Genomic DNA, 21837 nt, shown 5'->3' with positions numbered 1-21837 from the left:
AAAATTTTATAATGGTTCGGTCAACTCGACATACGTCCACTCCCTATAAGACCCTCCGAGTATTGATGTAAACTTAATGTCTCTGCTTTTGCCCCCATAGGAAGGTGGAGAAACCTTTACAAACCTCCTTTCCACCAACCCAGTTGAGGAAGAGAACCTGACTCCTTTTTCTTCCTCCAAAAGCAGGCAAAGAACCCAACTCTTTTTGCTTCCTCTAGGAGCAGATAGAAAACCCAACTACTTTTTCTTCCTCCTAAAATAGGTAGAGAACCTTAATCAGATGTTGAAATATACCTCTCTATAACCCCCAAGGAAATTAAGGACAATTACTGGAGAAGATGATAATGGATCCTTACTTGGAGCAATCTTTGTGAAACCCCTCACAATATCCTCTCTCTCTCCCTTGTTGTCCTTCTCCTCTTGGCTCTCTCATGTCAGAATAGTAGAAAAAGATACTCTCATCAAAGGAACAAGAGTTCTTAAATAAAAGAGCTTAGGAATAGCTCTTAATTACAATAAATTGACTTTATCATCCTGTACGATCAGTATAAATTTAACTCAATCAGTAGGAAGATTTTGAACGATCATAAGGTTTTTATTCATATCATCCAGGATGATAAAATATCATTCTGTATGATTAGTATAAATTACTGCATATCAGCTAGATCATCACATTGGATGGATGTCTAGACGATCAAAAAATAACTTGATCATCTAGGCCGATCTCATGATCGTCTCGGATGATTAGTTCATATTCGTGCATATCAGTCAGAACATTACCCTAAATAAGAGTTGGCCGATGTTTGATCATCCAAGAGAACCTATGTTTTTTGAATTGATCATCCTGACCGATCCTACGATCGTCCAGGATGATATGATTGAGCAATTAAATATAATTGCTTTCCTTAATTACCTTATTAATTTAGGAATAATTATATTGCATCATCCAGGATGATGTCTTGGATGATGCCCAAAAATAAAAGCTACCTAAATAGATCTAGCGGCTGATTCTTTCTGGTTTGAGCTATTCATCCCGGCCGATACAAATATCATCCAGGATAATGTACTTAATGATGGCTGCCTTAACTAGGATGCCCTAATTCTAATTTTTGTTTTTAACTGATTGTTCAAGAGGATTTTGGGATCGTTCTGGATGATATGAGCAAAAATAGAACACTCTAAAATTGTTTGAAAAATTCAACTAAGTGTGTGTGCAAGGTTACTTAGCATCAGGAATCACATTATTTACAATAGACTCAAGAAAAGAAAAAGTTTACAAACTAACTCAAATCTAGTCTACCCAATCTTAAGCTAGTTCAAATTATTGTTTGATCTTGTGGACCTAAAATATTAGTAGGCAAGGCAGTCATAGAGAAGTATAAGTGTTTGCTATCATCAAAATTATATTTCCTGAAAAATAGATTCGTAACACCCACCAACTTAAATCAAGCCTAATCTGATAAATTATGGATCTTAGCGATGTGAGAAGAACTAAATCTATTTCTAAGAAATGATGTTTAGGAGCTAGTTGGAAGATCAAAGGACTAGAGTGTGGTTGGAACAAAATGGGTTTTAAAAAATAAAATGAATGATTTTGGAGCAGTAGTGAGGAATAAGAGAAGATTGGTGACTAAGGGGTATAATCAAATAAAAAGGATTGATTTTGAAGATTCGTTTACCCTTGTAGCTAGATTGGAAGCTATTAGAGTTCTAAAAGCTTTTGCTTATTTTAAGGGATTCAAACTATACACCATGCAGCCACTCAAAACCAACTTGCTAATATCTGTTGAAACATATTCAATATGAATAAGGTTGTTTAACCTAAGCTTATGTCCTAGCAGCTAACTAAGAGGGGAGATGAATTGGTAATTAAAAATTAATCCCACTTTTAAAAATTTAAAACCAAGAATTAATTTTAGTGAATTTTATAGAAAGAGATTTTTCAACCACAAGTTAAAACAATAAAAATTAAAAGGCAGCGGAAAATAAAAAGACATAAGATTTATAGTGGTTCAGTCAAACACAACCTACATCCACTCCCCGGAGGCACCCTCAGAGTATTGCACTAATATCACTAGTGACTCTCCTTTTGCACCCACAGTAAGGCGGAGAAGCCTTTACAAAACTCTCTTCTGACATTACCCGGTGCGGCAGAGAACCGTCGTTCTTTTACACTCTTCCCAATATTGGCAGAGAACCGTCCATCCTTTTACACTCTCCCGATGTAGGAAGAGAACCTTTTATCCTTTCACACTCTCCAAGTTTAGGCAGAGAACCCTTCGTCCTTTCACACTCTCCAAGTGTAGGCAGAGGACCCGTCGGCTGTTCACACTCTCCAAGTGTGGGCAGAGAACCCTTCGACTGTTCACACTCTCCAAGTGTCGGTAGAGAATCGGATCTCCTTGACAGATCTTCTCACAAAAAATCTAGACGGAAGAGAGAAAAGAGTGAAGTAATAAAAAACCACAAGTAGAGACTCTTATCTTTGAGTACCAAGTGAAACCTTCATGCTCTAGTAATAAGAATCCTCCTTTAAACACTCTCTCACACTCACTCCTTGAGTCTCCCTTCAGTTGGCACGAAGATCAGTAGGAAAAAAGATTAAGAGGTAATTCTAATTGGACTTTATATAGGAAAGACACAAAAAACCGTCCAAAAATTGCTGAAATTCAAGTTTGTACAAAGTGGATCGTCCCGTACGATTGTGGATCATCCTAGATAAACATACGTAAGTCAGTTGCATATGAACCCAATGTATATTGTTATGAACTGACTTCATACCCGATTATCGTCCCGTACGAACTAAGTTTGTCCGGTATGAACAGTTATACCATGGGTCTGTTTGACAAACTGCACTAAGTTATCAAAAATGGAAGTAATAAAACATGTTTGTCCTGGGACGAATACGAGTTCGTCTGGACAAAATTTTTACAAAGAGCATTTCATCCTGGGCCGAATAGGAACTCGTCTGAACAAAAATTTTCCAGAGAGCATTTTGTTTTGGGACGAATTGAAGTTCGTCTGGATAAAATTTTTACATAGAGCATTTCGTCCTAGCCCGAATGTAGGATTTCATTTGAACAAAAATTTTCTAGAGAGCATTTTATCCTGGGACAAATTGAAGTTTGTCTGGATGAAATTTTTATAGAGAGCAATTCATCCTTGCACGAATAGGATTCATCTGAACGAAAATTTTCCAGAGAGCATTTCGTATTGGGATGAATAGAAAAAGTCATCTAGACGATCAGGACTTAGAAAAATTTTCTTACTTCCTGTTTGTTCCATTGCTCTTCCGAGGGGATAACTGACTTGATCTTTCCGTACGAACATGGTTCATCCCGTATGATCAGTATGAATTTTAAAGATCTCCCCAAGTGTGTGTGTGCTAAGTTACTTAATAACAATCTCAAACTCAATACAATGAAAAATACAAGCTTCAATTTATAAAGTATCTTATGCTAAATTTTGATTTGAAGTCTTCATTAGTCTGGAGTTCGATTATCCTGAAATGTTAGTCCACACAAGAGAAAAAATAATCTTCTAAAAAGTGTTAGGAGAAAATAAAACTTTAAAATAATAATATTTATAATCATCAAAACTTTATAAGTTGCAAGAATGTAAAACATGCAAATAGCAACTCTCTCAACAATCTCTCCCTTTTTTATGATGGCAAAACAATTATTGTTTGTATAAATTTCAAAATTTTAAGAATCTCCTAAACTCCCCCTAAATTGATGAACATATGAAAATAAGGAGGCATTTCACAACAATTTTATCTTTTATCTTTTCTTTTTTGATACAAAATAAGCAAACAGATATGATACGAAAAAGCACACATATACGATTCAAACAAGCACATAAATACGATACAAACAATATTTTCTCTCCCTTTTTGTCAACAATAAATAGAGAAGAAGAAAAAGGACAGAAATGTAAGCAGTCATATGATAATCCTTTGATAATTGATCCTTGAAAGTGATTGAAATATATATTGCAAATAAAATCAAATCATTAGGTAAATAAAAATGATTCATAGAATTTAAGAAGAGATATAACAATTATAATAACAAATATATATCAAAAATATGAATCAATTTAGACACTAATATAAAGAAAATCATTGCAAAAAAAGATGAATATAAAATTTGTATATTTCAAATGTCAATACGAAATATAAATGTACATAAGATCAATTTGAATTAAGAGATTAAAAGATTGTGGAAAGAAATGACTACCACATATGGCGCTTTGCGCATTTTTTTTAATAGTTGTGGCACATTTTTGTGCATCTTTTTCTTATGGGCTTATTTTGTGCCTCTTTTTCAAATTGCGAACCATTGCACATTCCTTTTGATTTTTGTATATTTGTACATTTTTCAAGAGTAATCTTGATCTTTCCTAAATCAATAATAAAAAATTTTAAATTTTTCTAAGTCAATCAATATTTATTGATAAGTGAAATACAAAATAAGAAAACATCACAATTGCAATAATAAAATTAAATATTAATGTTATCTAGTAAGATACATAAAATTGACATTCTTACTTTTATCAAGTTATAAGACAAACTTAAATTTAGAAAAAATTAGATTTTCTAATGAATTCAATTTTGAGTTGCAGTTTAAGTTATAGCACTTGTAGGATCAAAAAGGTTTAGGGATTTTCATATAGGCTAACATACATTTCAAAATCAGATTAAAACAAAACAAGATAACTTGTATTGATATCATTATAATAGATATTACAAACTAAGGAATGATATCAATACCACATAAAACTCAACATATAAAAACATCAATTGAAACAAGCACAAAACTAAAATAAAATACATCACAATGTAACACATCACAAACTGATTGTACTGAACATCCTTATAAGAAATCATCACAATGTACTAATATCATTCATCTGCACACTGATGTACCCAATATCCTGATTGTACTGAACATCCTGCTGCTATAAGTGAGTTTCAATTTGATCAAATCTTTAATCAAAATGAGACTCTAAGCGATCAAATCTCTGAACAAAATCTTGCTAATTTGGTTCACTAGCTGGTGCAGGTGCAGGTTCATGTTCCTCCTCTGAGTCACTAATAACATGTGCTTTATGTGGTTCATCTTTATTGAAGATTTCCCTAAAAGATCCGTCGTTATAGTAGAGAGGTTCTTTAAAATCTTCAATTGGATGAACCAATTCATACTTCTTCTCCAAAATGTAGGCAACAAGATGTCATAAGGCAATGTTCTTCTTTCTCTTATGGGCAACATGACCAATTTCAAAAAGTCCTTAAAGATAGTCAAGGATTAGTTGGGCTTCATCTATAGGTTTCTTAGTCATAATCAAGTAGGTTACTATTGAAAGAAGAGGAGTAATGTTGACTCTATCACCAGCTTTAGGAATTATGGAAGTTCGAAGAACATGCTGGATGATACAAGCATTACAAATAAGAGATGACACTTTAGGCATATGCTCCTTAAATATAATTTTTCTAATCACTTCATTAGATTCACTCCAATTAAAATCAGCAGTAGTGGTCATGGTATGAGCTCTAATAGCTTTAGTCGTTAAGTTCAAAAAGATTCCTAGGTCAGCCTTGGTGATTTAGCCTTTTTTCTTAAAAACAAAGGACTTGATTACAGAATGGTCAAAATAATGAAAGGTCTCTTTGTTGTAGAGATGGACTAGTGTGAGAATGAGACCAAATTGAGTTGAAGCAAACAAGTTCATTACCTGAAAGGTCAGTTGATCTGGTATAAGAACTTTAGACTGGGTGATCTTAACGGAGGAAAATCTAGGAAAAGATTCTTTATTGGCTTTGGACAGAAAATTATCAGAAGAATTTCTATGTGGACCCTTGGCGAGAACCTTTTGTCGCTTGATTGAACTTGCCATGGATATGATATAAAGGAAGAAAGGGTTCTAAAAGGGATGTGTGAATGTGACTGTTGAGTTCATAGCTACTCAATTTAATGAAATACGACTGTTCGTACAAACAAAATTACGTTTGTCTCATACGAAATTTAATTCGTCCTGTATTAAAAAATTTTGTATGGACAGATGAATGAGTCCAAAATTGAATGGCTTTTTGTAAACACACAACTTACGAAGCGACCTTTCATAAAGACTTTTGACCAACCGATCGTACAGACGAACAGGTGTTAGTCTTGGACGGTCAGAAATTTATGATCGTTTTAGTGGAAGTTGAAATCGTCCCCCACATCGATTCGCCAAGCGTTCGTCTGGACGAACTAAAGGTTCATAGGTATGAAATATAATATTAAAAATGATCTTATCAATTTAATTGTAATTCAATTGTCCCGTCGTTTCAAAATTTTGTTTGGATGATCATGACGATCATATAGATGAAGTGAAAAAATAAAAATAGAAAAACTGCATGCAAATGGATCAAATCTGATAGTTGACACACTACACACTTCATCCCATACGAAAATATTTTCGTCCTAGACGAATGTCACTTATTTTTTTTTTCAAAACATGCACTCAATCAAAACTAAAAAACAAACATAACAAAAACACAATAGAAAAATGAAAACACAAACTCAAAATACAGAAAAACTCACAAATTCAAGAATACACAAAAAAAATACTAACAAGAAACACACGTCAATATTGTACAAGAAACATTTTTATTAAGCATTCAAATAGATTACTCCAAGCCTTGTTCTTAATGCACTGAAATCATCAAAAGCAAAAGGTTTTATAAAAATATTTGCAAGTTGATTTTAAGTAGAAACATGAGTGAGTTCAATTTTTCTTTTGGATACATGATCCCTAATGAAATGATACCTGATGTCTATATGTTTTTTTTTGAATGTTGAATAGGATTTTTAGAAATCCAAATAGCAGTAGTGTTATTACAATAAATCAGAATAGTGCCTATAGTAATCCTAAATCAATCAATTATTATTTCAACCAAAGTACTTGTGCCACCTAACTTCTTAATGGAATGTATTCAGCTTCAGCAGTAGATAGGGATACTGAATTTTATTTTCTACTGGACCAATGGACTAAAGAATTTCCAATAAACTGACATGTTCCAGAAGTGCTCTTTCTATCCACCCTATAACCTGCAAAGTCAAAATCAGAATAACCAATTATTTCAGAAGAAGAGGTAGACTTAGGATACCAAATTCCTAAGTTTTGAGTTCCTAACAGATATCTTAAAATCTTTTTTACTGCTATCAAATGTGATTCTTTTAGATCTGGTTGAAATCTAGCACACAAATAAACACTAAACATGATATCAGGTCGTCTAGCTGTCAAGTAAACCAAAAATCTAATAATCCCCCTAAATTTCTTTTGATCAACAGATTTTCCCTTAGGGCCCTTATCCAACTGAACTGAGGAACTCATAGGTGTACTAACAGGTTTAGCATTATCCATTTCATACTTTTTGAGGATGTCCATAATATACTTTGACTGACTAAGAAATATATCCTTCTCAATTTGCTTAATGCTAAAGCTTAGAAAGTAACATAAATCTCCCATCAAACTCATTTTAAATTCAATACTGAATATTTTAGAAAAATTATCACAAAGATCTTTATTTGAAGACCCAAAGATGATATCATCAACATAAATTTGTACAATGAGTATATCCTTTCCAACTTTATTCAAAAATAGAGTTGTATCAATACTTCATTTTTCAAATGATTTTTCAAGTAGGAAGGTGCTCAATCTCTCATACCCAGCCCTAGGTAACTATTTCAATCCATATAATTCCTTTTTCAATTTGAAAACATGATTTGGGTATTTAGAATTTTTAAAATCTGGAGGTTGTTCTACAAAAACATCATCTTGAATTACCCCATTTAAAAATTAAAGGCACTTTTTATATCCATTTGGTATAGTTTAAATCCTCTAAAACAGGCAAAGGCTAAAAAAATCCTAATTGTTTCAAGTCTAGCTACAGGGAAAAAAGTCTCCTAAAAATCAATCCCTTCAATCTTATTATACCCCTTAGCTATTAATCTAGCCTTATTTCTAATGACTACTCCTGAGTCATTCATTTTATTTTTGAATAACCACTTAGTTTTAACTACACTTTGATCCTTTAGCCTTGTAGTTAATTCACAAACTTTATTTCTTATAAATTGATTTAACTCTTCTTACATAGCCAAAATCCAAAACTCATCCGAAGAGTGCTTGATCAATATTTTTGGGTTCTATTGCTGAAATGAAAGCTGAATGATTGACTTCTTTGTTTAATCCACGTCTAGTCCTTACACCCTCACTAAGTTCACCAATTATTAATTCCCTTGGGTGGTTTTTAGAAAATCTAAAATCTCTGGACAATGGGTTTTCTATCTCCAAATTTTCTTCCAAATTTATTTTATCAATCTTTTGGGAGTTAATCTCAATCTCATCTTCTACAACATTTAGCTCTTTCAAAATTCTAGATTCCTCAAATACAATATGTGTGGTCTCCTCAATTACCAATGTTCTTTTATTAAATACTCTATAAGATTTTCCAACACTTGAGTATCCTACATAATTTCCTCATCTGATTTTGGATCAAATTTTCCTTAGACAGATTTTCCATTGTTATGAATAAACACCTTGCAACCAAAAACATACAAATGTGAAAAATTAGGTGTTCTTTCTTTCAGCAACTCATAGGGTATTTTATTTTATTTAGATCTTAAATTCACCCTATTCAGAACATAACATACAGTGCTAACCGCCTCAGCCCAAAAATATATAGGAAGTGAGTATTCTGCCAATATAGCTCGAGCGGCTTCCATTAATATTCTGTTCTTTCTTTCGACTATCACATTCTGCTGAGGGGTTCTAAGTGCAGAAAAGTTATGATCAATTCCTTTCTCTTTACAAAAATTCTCAAATTTTTCATTCTCAAATTCTCCTCCATGATCACTTTGTATAGTCATAATTTCACATCCTAGCTTTCGTTGAATCCAAGTCAAAAAGTTTCTAAATTTCTCAAATGATTCACTTTTATGAAGTAGAAATCTAACCCATGTGAATCTAGAGTAATCATCCACAATCACAAATTCGTATATCTTCCCTCCTAGACTTACAATTCCAACTGGTCTAAAAAGATCCATATACAAAATCTTCAATGGTTTACTAATTCTAAGATCCTTATTGGACTGAAAAGATGACTTCACCTATTTTCCTAACTGACATGCATCACAAAGGCGGTCCTTAGTAAAGTCTAGTTTTGGTATACCTCTCACTAGGTTCTTTTGGATAATCCTCCTAAGGTTTTTCATGCTAGAGTGACAAAGTCTCCTATGCCAAAGTCATGATTCATCAGAAATAGTTTTTAAACAAAAAGTAGTAGGAGTTTGAATGCAATTCAAATCTAGCATATACACATTGTTTACCCTTATACCATTCAAAACATCATTTCCATTTTGGCTTATTGCAGCTTGTAGGAAAACGTTTTATACAATACCCTTTGTTACATAGCTGGCTTATACTTAAATGCTTTAAGCCTTCTATTAATAACACATTCTCAATGTAAAATTTATTAAGATTTCTAATCATACCTGATCCAACCACCTTCCTTGTGGTGTTATCTCCAAGTGTAACCTTGCCTCCACTCCTGACTTCCAGCGATATGAATTTTGCAGTATCTCCAGTCATATGCTTTGAACATCCGCTGTCCAGGTACTATATGCTCTTATAAGATCTTGTGTGAGAGCGACCTGTAAGATTATCAAACGTTAGACTTGGAAACCCAAACAAGTTTGGGTTCTCCTTTTTCCAATTTATAAAGATATGCATGTATGATATGTCTAAGTTTATATATCTTAGGTTTCCACATCAAATAAGGTTTTTTCTTCAAAGTACAGGTGTGAGCTGTGTCCAATCAATCCACAATTATTACATTTGACTTTTAGAAAAGAATTCCTTAGTCTTATACTATTCATTTGTCTATTTAGGGATTGCATAAATTTAGGATACAAAATAGGATTAGTGAAATCTTTAAGTTTAGGGGGTATCCTATTATCCTTGAGAGCTTTTATCATTAATTTGTAAAATGAATTCATATCTTCCAAAATTCGATTTGTATAACTGATTCTATATATTTTGCTCTCAGATTCATCCTTAAAATTTTTAAATTATTTTTCAAGTTCTGCATAGGATGATTTCAAACTTTCAAAATTTTTATTCAAGTCATTAAACTCAACAAGTAATTTCATGTGGTTGTCATCAATTAAAGCATGATCTTTTCTAAGGATTTCATGGTCCTTTTGTATTTCCTCAAATTTTAAGCTCAGACTAGTCTATATTTTCTTCATTTTCCTATATGCATCATGCATATGTTCAGAAACTTCAACAAGTTCATCATAAGTTAAGTCACATACCTCTTCTTGATCTGACTGATCAAGATTATCGGCCATTAAGCACAGATTAGTGACTTCCTCTTCCTTTTTCATCTTTGATGAGTCCGAAGCTGAGTCTGTCCAAAAAGCTCTTCGAAATTTCTTCTTACCCTTCTTCACAATTGGTTCTCCTCTAATTTCTCCTTGCTATGAGTGGCTTTGAGTTTTGGGCAGTCTGTCTTAATATGTATAGGTTTCCTGCACTCATAGCAAATAACATCATTTGAAACCTTGACATTCCAATTAAATTTACCTCGATTTCATTGCTGGCGTCTCTTTTGCTTCCTCTTCAGAAAGCTTCTGAATTGTCTAGTCATTAATGTGATGTCATCTTCATCCTCAGGTTGTGAGTGTTCACTCTCAGATTCCTCCACTTTTAGTGCTATATTCTTTTCCCTTCGTGGTTCACATGCATAAATCTTTCTTTAAATAACTCCTTGCTCGTAAGCAATTAGCAGACCAAGAAGATTGTCAATAGAATAAATATTTAGATCTTTAGACTCTGTAATTATAGTAATTTTAGCATCATAAGCGTAGGTAAACAATGAAGAATCTTATTAACCATTTCAGGATTCGTTAGTTCCCTACCCAATGCATGTAAAGAGGTGACTATTTGTGCAAATCTTGTGTACATATAAGAAATGGATTCATTTGGTTTTATGCGAAACATTCCATAATCATGCAACAAGATATTAAGTCTAGATTGTTTAACCTCATTAGTCCCCTCATAAGTTATACAAAGTCTATCCCATATGTCCTTTCCACTCATGCAAGTAGAAACTCGCATGTATTCTTCTGATTTAAGTGCACAAAAGAAACTATTCAAACATTTAGCATTTAGTTATGCTAAGTCACGTTCTTCTATTATCCAGTCCACAAAAGGTGTTTCAACTCTAACTCCGTTAACTAGTCCAGTTGGTTTTGTATACCCTTCCTGAACTAAGATTCACATACGGTAATCAAGTGATTGTGAAAATGTAGACATGCATGTTTTCCAAAAATCAAAAGAAATATTATCGAATAATGGAGGTCTAGTTATAGAGTAACCCTCAGGTGTATTTTGGTTTCCAAATGTAGCCATCTACATTAATAAAAAAGTAGTCTAAACTTATAATTTTGAAACAAAGCTCTGATGCCTTGTTGAAACTTGTTCAATATGAATTAGGTTGTTTAACCTAAGCTTATGTCCCAGCGGCTAACCAAGAGGGGGGTGAATTGGTAATTAAAATTAATCCCTCTTTTAAAAATTTAAAATTGAGAATTAACTTTTCTCAATTTTATAGAAAGAAAATTTTCAACCACAAGTTAAAATAGTAAAAATTAAAAGGCAGTGGAAAACAAAAAGACACAAGATTTATAGTGGTTCGGTCAAATACGACCTATATCCACTCCCCGGAGGCACCCTACGAGTATTGCACTAATACCACTAGTGACTCTCTTTTTGCACCCACATCAAGGCGGAGAAGCCTTTACAAAACTCTCTTCCACCACTGCACAGTGCGGCAGAGAACCGTCGTTCTTTTATACTCTTCATAGTGTTGGCAGAGAACTATCCATCCTTTTACACTCTCACGGTGTAGACAGAGAACCCTTAGTCCTTTGACACTCTCCAAGTGTAGGCAGAGAACCCTTCGTCCTTTCATACTCTCCAAGTGTGGGAAGAGGACCCTTCGCTTGTTCACACTCTCCAAATGTGGGGAAAGAACACTTCGGTTGTTCGCACTCTCCAAGTGTCGGCAGAGAACTAGATCTCCTTGACAGATCTTCTCACAAGAAATCTAGAAGGAACAGAGAAAAGAGTGAAGTAATCAAAAACCATAAGTAGAGACTCTTACCTTTGAGTACCAAGTGAAATCTTCATGCTCCAGTAGTAAGAATCCTCCTTCAAGCACTCTCTCACACTCACTCCTTGAGTCTCCCTTCAGTTTTCATGAAGATCAATAGGAAAAAAGATTAAGAGGCAATTCTAATTGGACTTTATATAGGAAAGACACAAAAAAACCGTCCAAAATTGCTGAAATTCAAGTTTGTATATAGTGGATCGTCCAGTACGATCATGGATCGTCCTGGACGAACGTACTTAAGTCAGCAGCATACGAACCCAATATATGTTGGTATGAACTGACTTCGTACCCGATTATCATCCCATACAAACTAAGTTTGTCCGGTACGAACAGCTATTCCATGGGTCGGTTTGACAAACTGCAGGAAGTTATCAAAATTGGAAGTAATAAAACATTTTTGTCCTAGGACGAATACGAGTTCATCTGGACAAAATTTTTACAGAGATCATTTTGTCCTAGGCCGAATAGGAACTCATCTGAACAAAAATTTTCCATAGAGCATTTCGACCTGGGTTGAATTGAAGTTCGTCTGGATGAAATTTTTACAGAGACATTTCATCCTGGCCCGAATATAGGATTTTATCTGAATGAAAATTTTCCAGAGTGCATTTCGTCCTAGGACGGATTGAAGTTTGTCTGGATGAAATTTTTATGGAGAGCAATTCATCCTTGCACAAATAGGATTTCAATTGAACGAAAAATTTTTCAGAGAGCATTTCGTCCTGGGACGAATAGAAAAATTTATCTGGACGATCAGGACTTATAAAAAGTTTCTTACTTCATGTTCATTCCATTGCTCTTCCGATGGGATAACTGACTTGATCGTCCCGTAAGAACATGGTTTATCCTGTATGATCAATATGAATTTTAAAGATCTCCCCAAGTGCATGTTTGCTAAGTTACTTAATTACAATCACTCCCTCTCAAACTCAATTCAATGAAAAGTACAAGCTTCAATTTTACAAAGTATATCATGCTGAATTTTTATTTGAAGTCTTCATTAGTCTGGAGTTCGATTATCTTGAAATGTTAGTCCACACAAGAGAAAACAAAATTCTTATAAAAAGTGCTAGGAGAAAACAAAACTTTAAAATAATAATATTTGGAATCATCAAAACTTTACAAGTTGCAAGAATTTAAAACATGCAAATAGCAACTCTCTCAATGATATCTTTACTAAACCACTAGCCTTTGAAATTTTTAGCATCTTTAGAATCAGATTAGGTGTCATGAATAATAATGCTTAAAATTGTTGCTTTCTGTTTTCAGACCTTTCTTTTATTTGTATTTGTATGTTTGTTTCTGTTTATGCACTTAATTTTTTCATTTTATATTTTTTTTATTTTTTTTCCCTTCAATTTTTTTTTTCAATGGTCACTACTAGCATTGATTTCTTAAATGAAGTTTTTGCCTTACTTTTTATTTTGAAAATTTGTAAATGACAATTGACCTCCATAATTCAGTTAAAGGATAAAACACCATTGATTGTTTCTCTTCCACTAACTCCTTTAGTGGTGCAATTTAATCGTTTAAGAAAAAATCTATTTGAAATTTAAAGTTGAACTTTGAAATTGAGATCTTTTCCATCTTCTTATTATAATTTATCTCATATGAATAATGTTCAAAGTCGTTAAATCACTTTTAAGTTTTCTTGATGAGGTTGTTACATTTATTATACTAATATGACTATGATTTGTGATTTAATCTTCCTTATATTAGAGAATGAATTTTTCTATTTTTATATATGGATGATATTCTCACAGTTAAGAGTCTTTAAAGGTTTTAAAAGGGAGCTAGCCCATAAAAATGATAAGAGGCATAAAATGAGCAAAAAAAATTGAAAACATATGTAATGATCACCAAGTAATTAAAAGATACACAAAGTATATCAAAAATAAAAAAAATGAACAAAGTGTGCTAAATAACTAACAAGAGGCACAAAATGAGCCTATAAAGAAATAAGCTTTATTCTCTTTCAAACCTTTAAATCTTAAAAGAATTCATGTGTCACTTGATATCTACAAACACTTTATTTTTGAAACTCTTGATTTTGAATAGTTACTTTGCTAGATTATTCAATCAGATATTTTTCTGAAATAAAATTTTAAACATATCACTTTTCTTATCAATTTCATTTCTAAGTTAGATCATTATTTTCAAAAAGATTTTTTACCCTGTAAAGGAGTCCGAACTAGGTTAATAAGATAGGTTGTTCTACCTTTTTCGGATTTCAGTGTTGTTAATTTATTTCTTACTATTTTTTAATCTAATCATAAGGGAAATTTATTATTTTCTGGTATTGATCGTTTTAAAAAAATCTTATTTTTGTTTTAACAATTTTCTTTTTTATCATATTTTATTTTATTTTATTGTTATGGCTTTGGTATTTTTAGTTAATTTTTTATATTTTCAATCCTCTCCGATCATCCCTCTCCTTCATATATTTTTTTGTATTTTTCTTTATTTCTCCTTTTTATTATGTCAAAAGGGGGAGTAGAATGTTATCTTATTAGTTTATTGCTTATAGTTTAGTGAAATTTATTTTGTTCTATTTTTATGGTTGTTTTGTTCTATTTTTATTCTATTTTTATGTCTCTTTTAAAAATAAAAAAGAAAAAGAAAAAGAGCAAAAATAAATTCTCCTGGCTTTGATTTTTTTTCAGCAATATTTTCCATCATAAAAAAGGTGAGATTATTATAAATCTTGGCCCAAGGTTTGTGTTTTTAATGATAACAAACATTATTTTATCTTTACTACTCCTTTTCTTGTTTAGCTATTTTGTTTCCCTTATTTACTAACCTTTTTGGTCCATAAGTTTACTTGCAAAGAAAATCGTCTCAAGACAGGGTAGTCTAGGATTGAGTCAGTATGTATTTTCACTTTAATATAATTTTTATCTTTCTCGAGTTAGATCCTGAGTTTGGTGAACCTCAAGCTAAGTAACCTTGCACACACCACTCAGAGGGAGAAATTTGGGGAGTTAGAAAATTTTTCTATTTTTGACTATATCGTAAAGGATGATATTAGTTCATCTAGAATAATCAATTAAAAACATAAACCCTAATTAGAGCATCTGATTAATTATATATGAGTAAACTAATCAGATTGGATGATTCATAGCATCCAAGATGATCAGCTTAAAAGATTAAAATAGGTGCTAATTACAATTTAGGTAATATTTTAATTTTCAAATTTTATTTTAATTGCTCAGCATGATATTCATAATCCTGGACAATTTCGAACAATCATAACGAATTTAACTGGTGATTAGGAGAGTAATTATGGCTAAATTTTTCAATAAAATCGTACAAGATGATTCATCTAGATAGTACTAGATGATTTAGACAAAAAACCATAACTTTACTTTAATTATCCAAGAGTATCATCCTATATGTCCCGAGACATTTTTGGGACAATATAGAGATCACTACACATCATCCAATGTTATGTTGGAAGATCAATATGGTATATTGAACTAATTATCCCGGATGATCACAAGATTGTATTGGACAAGCTGTATAAATACTTATACTGATCGTACATAGCAAAGACAGTCGTCCAAACTAATAGAGCTATTTTTTACAAATCATACAGGATGATCTATCGATTGTCTTGGACAATCAGTTACGTAGAATTAAAAATTAGGGCTTCTTTTGGAGGTTCTCTATTTAAGTAATGGTATTAACATTTGGGTTAATCTTTTACTGTGGAGTTGATCCAAGGGGGAGCTTAGAGAAAGAAGAGGGAGAGCTTGAGAGAGAGATCCTTGAGAGGGGAGTTCGTGAGGGAATCACAAAGGTTACTATGTGCAAGGTGTTCTTCATATTCTTCGAGTTGCTCCACTTATTCCTTGGTAGCTCTGGGGAGATTTTCTTCAAAATTAGATCAAGATTCTCTACATACTCCAAGAGGGAGTAAAAGGATTCCTAAGTTCTCTGCCTACTTCAGGAGAGACTAAAATGATTCAGGGTTCTCTATCTCATCATGTCAGTGGAAAGATTTTATAAAGGCTTCTCCACCTTGATGTGGGAGCAAAAAGAGAGTCACTTCACTTTAGTGCAATACTTGGAGAGGGAGTCTCCAAGGAGTGGACAAAGGTCAGATTTGGCTGAACCACTATAAAAATCAGTTTGTTCTTTCTTATTATTTTCATAGCACTTTATTTTCGTACTTTTTTGTGATTTATTCTTAGATTGAAATATCTGATCATATTATGATTGTGAAAACTATTTTTCTTCTACATCAAGAGTTATTATTTCATTTTAAAATATTTAAAAGTATCAAAGAGATTTTTTTTATTTAAGAATTTTTAAAACTCCAATTCACCCCCTCTTGGTTTGCCTCGGGCTAGTTCTTTAGGGTTTAATACCCCTCACGAACTATCAAAAATCTATGTTATTTTGTTATTATGAAATTTACTTTGCTTTTCCAACAAGGGGTGAAATTGCTTCTATATTAGTGTGCCTTAGGACTAGTTCATTGAGGTCTAACAACATCCTCAAACTTTCAGACATGGCAATTTAAAAGCTTCCTAAGAAGAAAACAAAAGTGTCATCAATAGTGGAATAAATGTAAATCAAATAAGAATTCTAAGGCTTCTTATAATATTATTTGTTTTGAATGCAAAAAGTCGAGGCACTTGAGGATAGTGTTCCTTAACCTAAAAGCTTGCTTGATCAAGGAGAAGGGTAAGAAAGTATAAAGTTTAAATGGTTAAGCAACAGACTCAAAAGGTATTTTGGGCAGAATCCACTTCAGATTGATCAAAAATAGAAGTAAAAGAGGAGGCAATCAATCTGTGCTTTATGGAAGATAATAATCTTGATTATTTTAATCAAGAGGAGGTATGCAAGCTTTCTTATAATGAGTCATTTAAAGTTTCAAAAAAATTCACAATGCATATAGGAAGCTCAAGAAAATGTATGCTAATCTGAACTGTGATTTCTTAAATTTGTAAAAAGAACATGAGTGCCATAGAATAGATAATCCTTTATTAGATAAAGAACATGTCTTTACTTGGTGAATATGATGCACTAAATAAGAAGCATATTGATCTAACTAATACACATGAGTCCTTGATATTAAAGCATATTAAATTGGAAGGTTCATTTAAGGAACTAGAAGTACTTGCATGTCAATTAGATAGTAGCGAGCATGCATTAAAATTAGAAGTGGCAAGCTTTAAAAGTGCTAATGAGTTCCTAAGACCAAAATCTAATGCACTTTAGAATAATAAACCATCACTTAATTAACACAATGGCATAACTCATCACAACATGCATTGTATACCCCTATGAGAAGGCACCATAACCTATGTAAATTAATAAACCCCTTCCCAGGTATTAGGTGTCAATCTTGTAGCATGCTATGTCACATTACCCATACTTACACTGTCCAACATAGGACACTTCTAGTGTGGAGGCCAAAATTAAATGCATCACAATATAGTATGTAAACATCTCATTCATCAATATATAAGGTGGAATCCAAACTCACTCGGGTTCTAAAATCTAATATTTAATGAATTCATACAGAAGCTCTCACAAAAGACCTAGTGAGAGCATGTGATACTTATATAGTGGATGCTAGAGATAAATGACAGATGATTTGAAGAAGTTTATCACATGGGAGGCTAGGTCAGAGGTAAGCTAACACTAAGAGACAATACCACTAGGAAAGTGATTGGCTCAGGTATATTTGACACTTTAAAAAATTTTATCATTAAAAATATTTTATTAGTTCATGGCCTAAAGCGTAACCTACTGAACATTAGTCAATTGTGTGATAAGGGTTTTAATATATAATTTGTATCTATAAAATGCATGATTAGCTTAAATGGAAAATTTTCCTTAGAAGGAAAAATAATAAACAACATTTACATGCTTAATTTGAATTAAATTAAATATTATAATTCCTTGTATTTGAAAATTATAATTAGTGAATCCAAGTTTTGGCATAGGAGGTTGTCATGCAAGCTTGAAGACCCATAAGAACATTACCTAGAAAAATCTAGTTAGAGTATACCTATGTTTGACTTCACTAAGGACCACCTATATGTTTCCTACCAACTAGAAAAAATAAGTTAAGTCTTTATTTCATTCAATTAATGACATCTACACCTATAGGCCACTAGAAATGCTTTATATGAACCTATTTTGACCAATTAGTACAACTAGCATAGGAGAAAAGAAACATAGATTTGTAATCAGATGAATATTTTAAATTCACTTGGGGATAGATTTCTTGCACAAAAGAGTAAATTATTTAAGGAATTTAGAACCTTCTCCACCATGATACAAAGAAAGATAGGGTGTGAAATTTCAACCATCCATAACAATCATGGTGGAGAGTTTGAAAATGACAGGTTTAAATCTTTATTGCAAGAGATAGGGGTAGAACATAACTTATCTGTGCCTAGGATCCCTCAACATAAAGGAATAGCTAAGAGGAAAAATAAAACTTTGGTAAAAGCTACAAGGGTCATGCTAGCTAAATATTATTTCCCTAGATACTTTTAGGAAGAAGCAATAAATACGGCTTGTTATATTTTGAATATGGTGAATGTTAGATCCAAGTTAAATAAGACATCCTATGAACTCATTAAGGGCATAACACCCAATCTTTCTCACTTACATGTCTTTCAGTGTAAATGTTTTATCCGTATCAATAATAAACCACCCATAGGAAAATTTGATACCAAGTTTGATGGAGTCTTCTTAGGTTATTCATCAGTAGGCAATGCCTACTAAACCTTTAACATGAGGACCTTAGTAGTAGAATAGTCTACCCATATTGTGTTTGGTAAATTAGATAGGACCTTTGAATTTAAACTAGAAGTAGTAGAGGTAATTCAAGGGGTAGAGGCCATTGACCTAGGAGATAGAGTAGAACCTTAGGATTCCCTACCTAGAGATTGGAAATACTCATCTAGCCATCTTAAACAACTGAACTTATGAGACCAATCTGAATGTGTTAGAACTAGGCATGGACTTAGAAAGGAGGTTATTCATTTTACATTTATCTTCAAGATAGAACTCTGCAACATAGATAAAGCCTTATCTGATGAATTCTAGATTATAGTAATGTAAAAAGAGTTGAATCAATTTATCAGGAATGATATTTGGGTGTTAGTGAGTAGACCTAAATACTAGTGTTGTAAGAGCCAAATGAGTTTTTAAGAATAAAATGAAAGACTCTTGTATAATAGTGAGAAATAAGGTTAGATTAGTAGCAAGGGATACAATCAAAAGAAGGGATTGACTTTAAAGAGACTTTTTCCCCAGTAACTAAATTTGAAGCCATTGGAGTGCTCTTAGCCTTTAATTATTTAAAGGATTTAAGCTATATTAAATGGATGTTAAATGTGCCTTCCTAAATGGGTTATTTAAAGAGGATGTATATGTTGAGCAACCTTGATATTTTGAGAACTCTAAATTTTCTAATAATTTATTCAAACTAAAGAAGGTTTTATATGGGTTAAAGCAAGCACCTAGAGCCTGTTATGAAATGTTGAGCACATTCCTTAGAAAGAGTTTTTTTTATGGGTAGTGTAGAAACCACCCTATTCTAAAATAAAGAATGATAAGACTTACTCATAGTTCAAATCTATGTTGATGATGTATTAATTGGATTTACATTTAAAAATCATTGTGATAAATTCTTAAAAATTATGTATGAGGAGTTTGAGATAAGCATGATAACATAGCTAAATTATTTTCTTGGATTAAGTGTGAAGCATAAGGATGATTGAACTTTTCTTAGTGAATCAAAATATAATAAGGATATCAATAAATTATATTAAATAGATAATGCTAAAGTAATAAGCACTGCCATGAGCTCTACTATTATGTTAGACAAGAACCCAAATGAAAAATTAATTGATCAGAAGAAGTAAAAAGGGATAATTGGATAGCTCCTTTACTTGGCTACTATTAGACCTGATATCAAGTTTAGTATATATCTTTGTGCTAGATTTTAGGCTAATCTTAAAGAATCCCACATGAGTGCTGTTAAAAAAATTCTTAAATATCTTCTAGGAACCTAAAACTTAAGAATCTGGTATCCTAGGCATAATACTTATTTTGATATCATAAGATGTTTTGATTTAGACTTTGTAGATTATAGGGTTGATAAGAAAATCACCTCTAAAACATGCCAATTCATAAGATAATATTTAGCATCTTTATCCGATAGAAAAAAAAAACTCTGTAGCTTTATCTACCGCTGAAGCAGAATATATACCTACAGGGAGTTATGTTACACAAGTAATATGGCTTAAATAATAAATCTTAGATCTTTGACTATCTGTAGGCACCATTAAAAATATGAGTGATAATAGTAGTGTCATTTGCATATCAAAAAATCCAATATAACATTCAAGGACCAAACACATAGACAATATGCACCATTTCATTATAGACCATGTGGCAAAAGGGGATATAGAGCTATATCAATTAGCTATTGAAAATCAATTGGAATATATATTTACAAAACCCCTAGCTTTTGAAACCTTTAGCACCTTAAGGATAAGACTAGGTTCTATAGATATTCATGCTTGAATCATTATAATTTAAAAAATTGGAAAATAAATGGTTTTATTTATCTTTCTTTAAATTTGTTCTATGATTGTTCATATTATTGCATTTGTTTTTATGGAGGATAATGTGAAAATAAGAAAATAAATATTTCTTTTTTTTGTACTTTCCTTTAAACTTATTTTATGTTTGTTTGCATTATTTCTTTTGTTTTTATGATTTATTTTATGTTATTTTTATGAAGCTTTTTTGATCATCACACACCACTTTATGTATTCTTTTTACATATCATATCATAATATTCCATATCCTACTATATGATATTAAAAAAAACATAAAATCACTAATTACAACACATCCAATAATTAATATTGATCAATCATTGGTGATCGTAGTATAAACACCTACTTCATACTTTATAATACTTAAGGCAATGGACATTAGATGAATTGAATTCAAATAGTATAATATTTAATATCGTATCATACTATATGAACATTTATTCATACAAAGGATCTAAATAGTAAATAACCACCCAGGCTGATGCATTGGAACGAATGTCTTCTCTCTAATAGTTTACTATGATTCTGATCATACTGGATGATAAAACCACCTTTTTGACTGACCGGACTAGACTAAATTGAATGCACTCAATTGTACTATATAATTTCTTTATCATTATGTATGATATGGCCATTTTATTTAAAGAGAGAAAATTCAAAATGTTTCTTCACTCAAACCATTTCAACCTTGTTACCTCCTCCCTGAAGATCTTTTTATTTAAAATGGCTGGAGGAAGGCATTCACGAGCTCTAGTGAATTGTTCTTCTCGGTGTCTCCTAAATCCTTAGTTTGTCAAAGCCGCTAATGAAGAGGATTACTATTGATACAAAATTTTCAAGGATGTTAGGCCCTTATGAACTAGTCCCAAGGCTAACCAAGAGGGATGGTGAATTGGCATTTAAAAAAACAAAATCACAAACATAACCAAAAAATCACCATAGAAATTAATGTGCAGAAATTAAATGTGGAAGAATAATAAGAAAGAACACACCATACTTTATAGTGGTTCAGTGAACTTGACC

Source organism: Dendrobium catenatum, unplaced genomic scaffold (assembly GCF_001605985.2).
Source record: "Dendrobium catenatum unplaced genomic scaffold, ASM160598v2 fragScaff_scaffold_1024, whole genome shotgun sequence".
NCBI classification, from domain to species: Eukaryota; Viridiplantae; Streptophyta; class Magnoliopsida; order Asparagales; family Orchidaceae; genus Dendrobium; species Dendrobium catenatum.
This window is presented reverse-complemented; position numbering follows the sequence as displayed.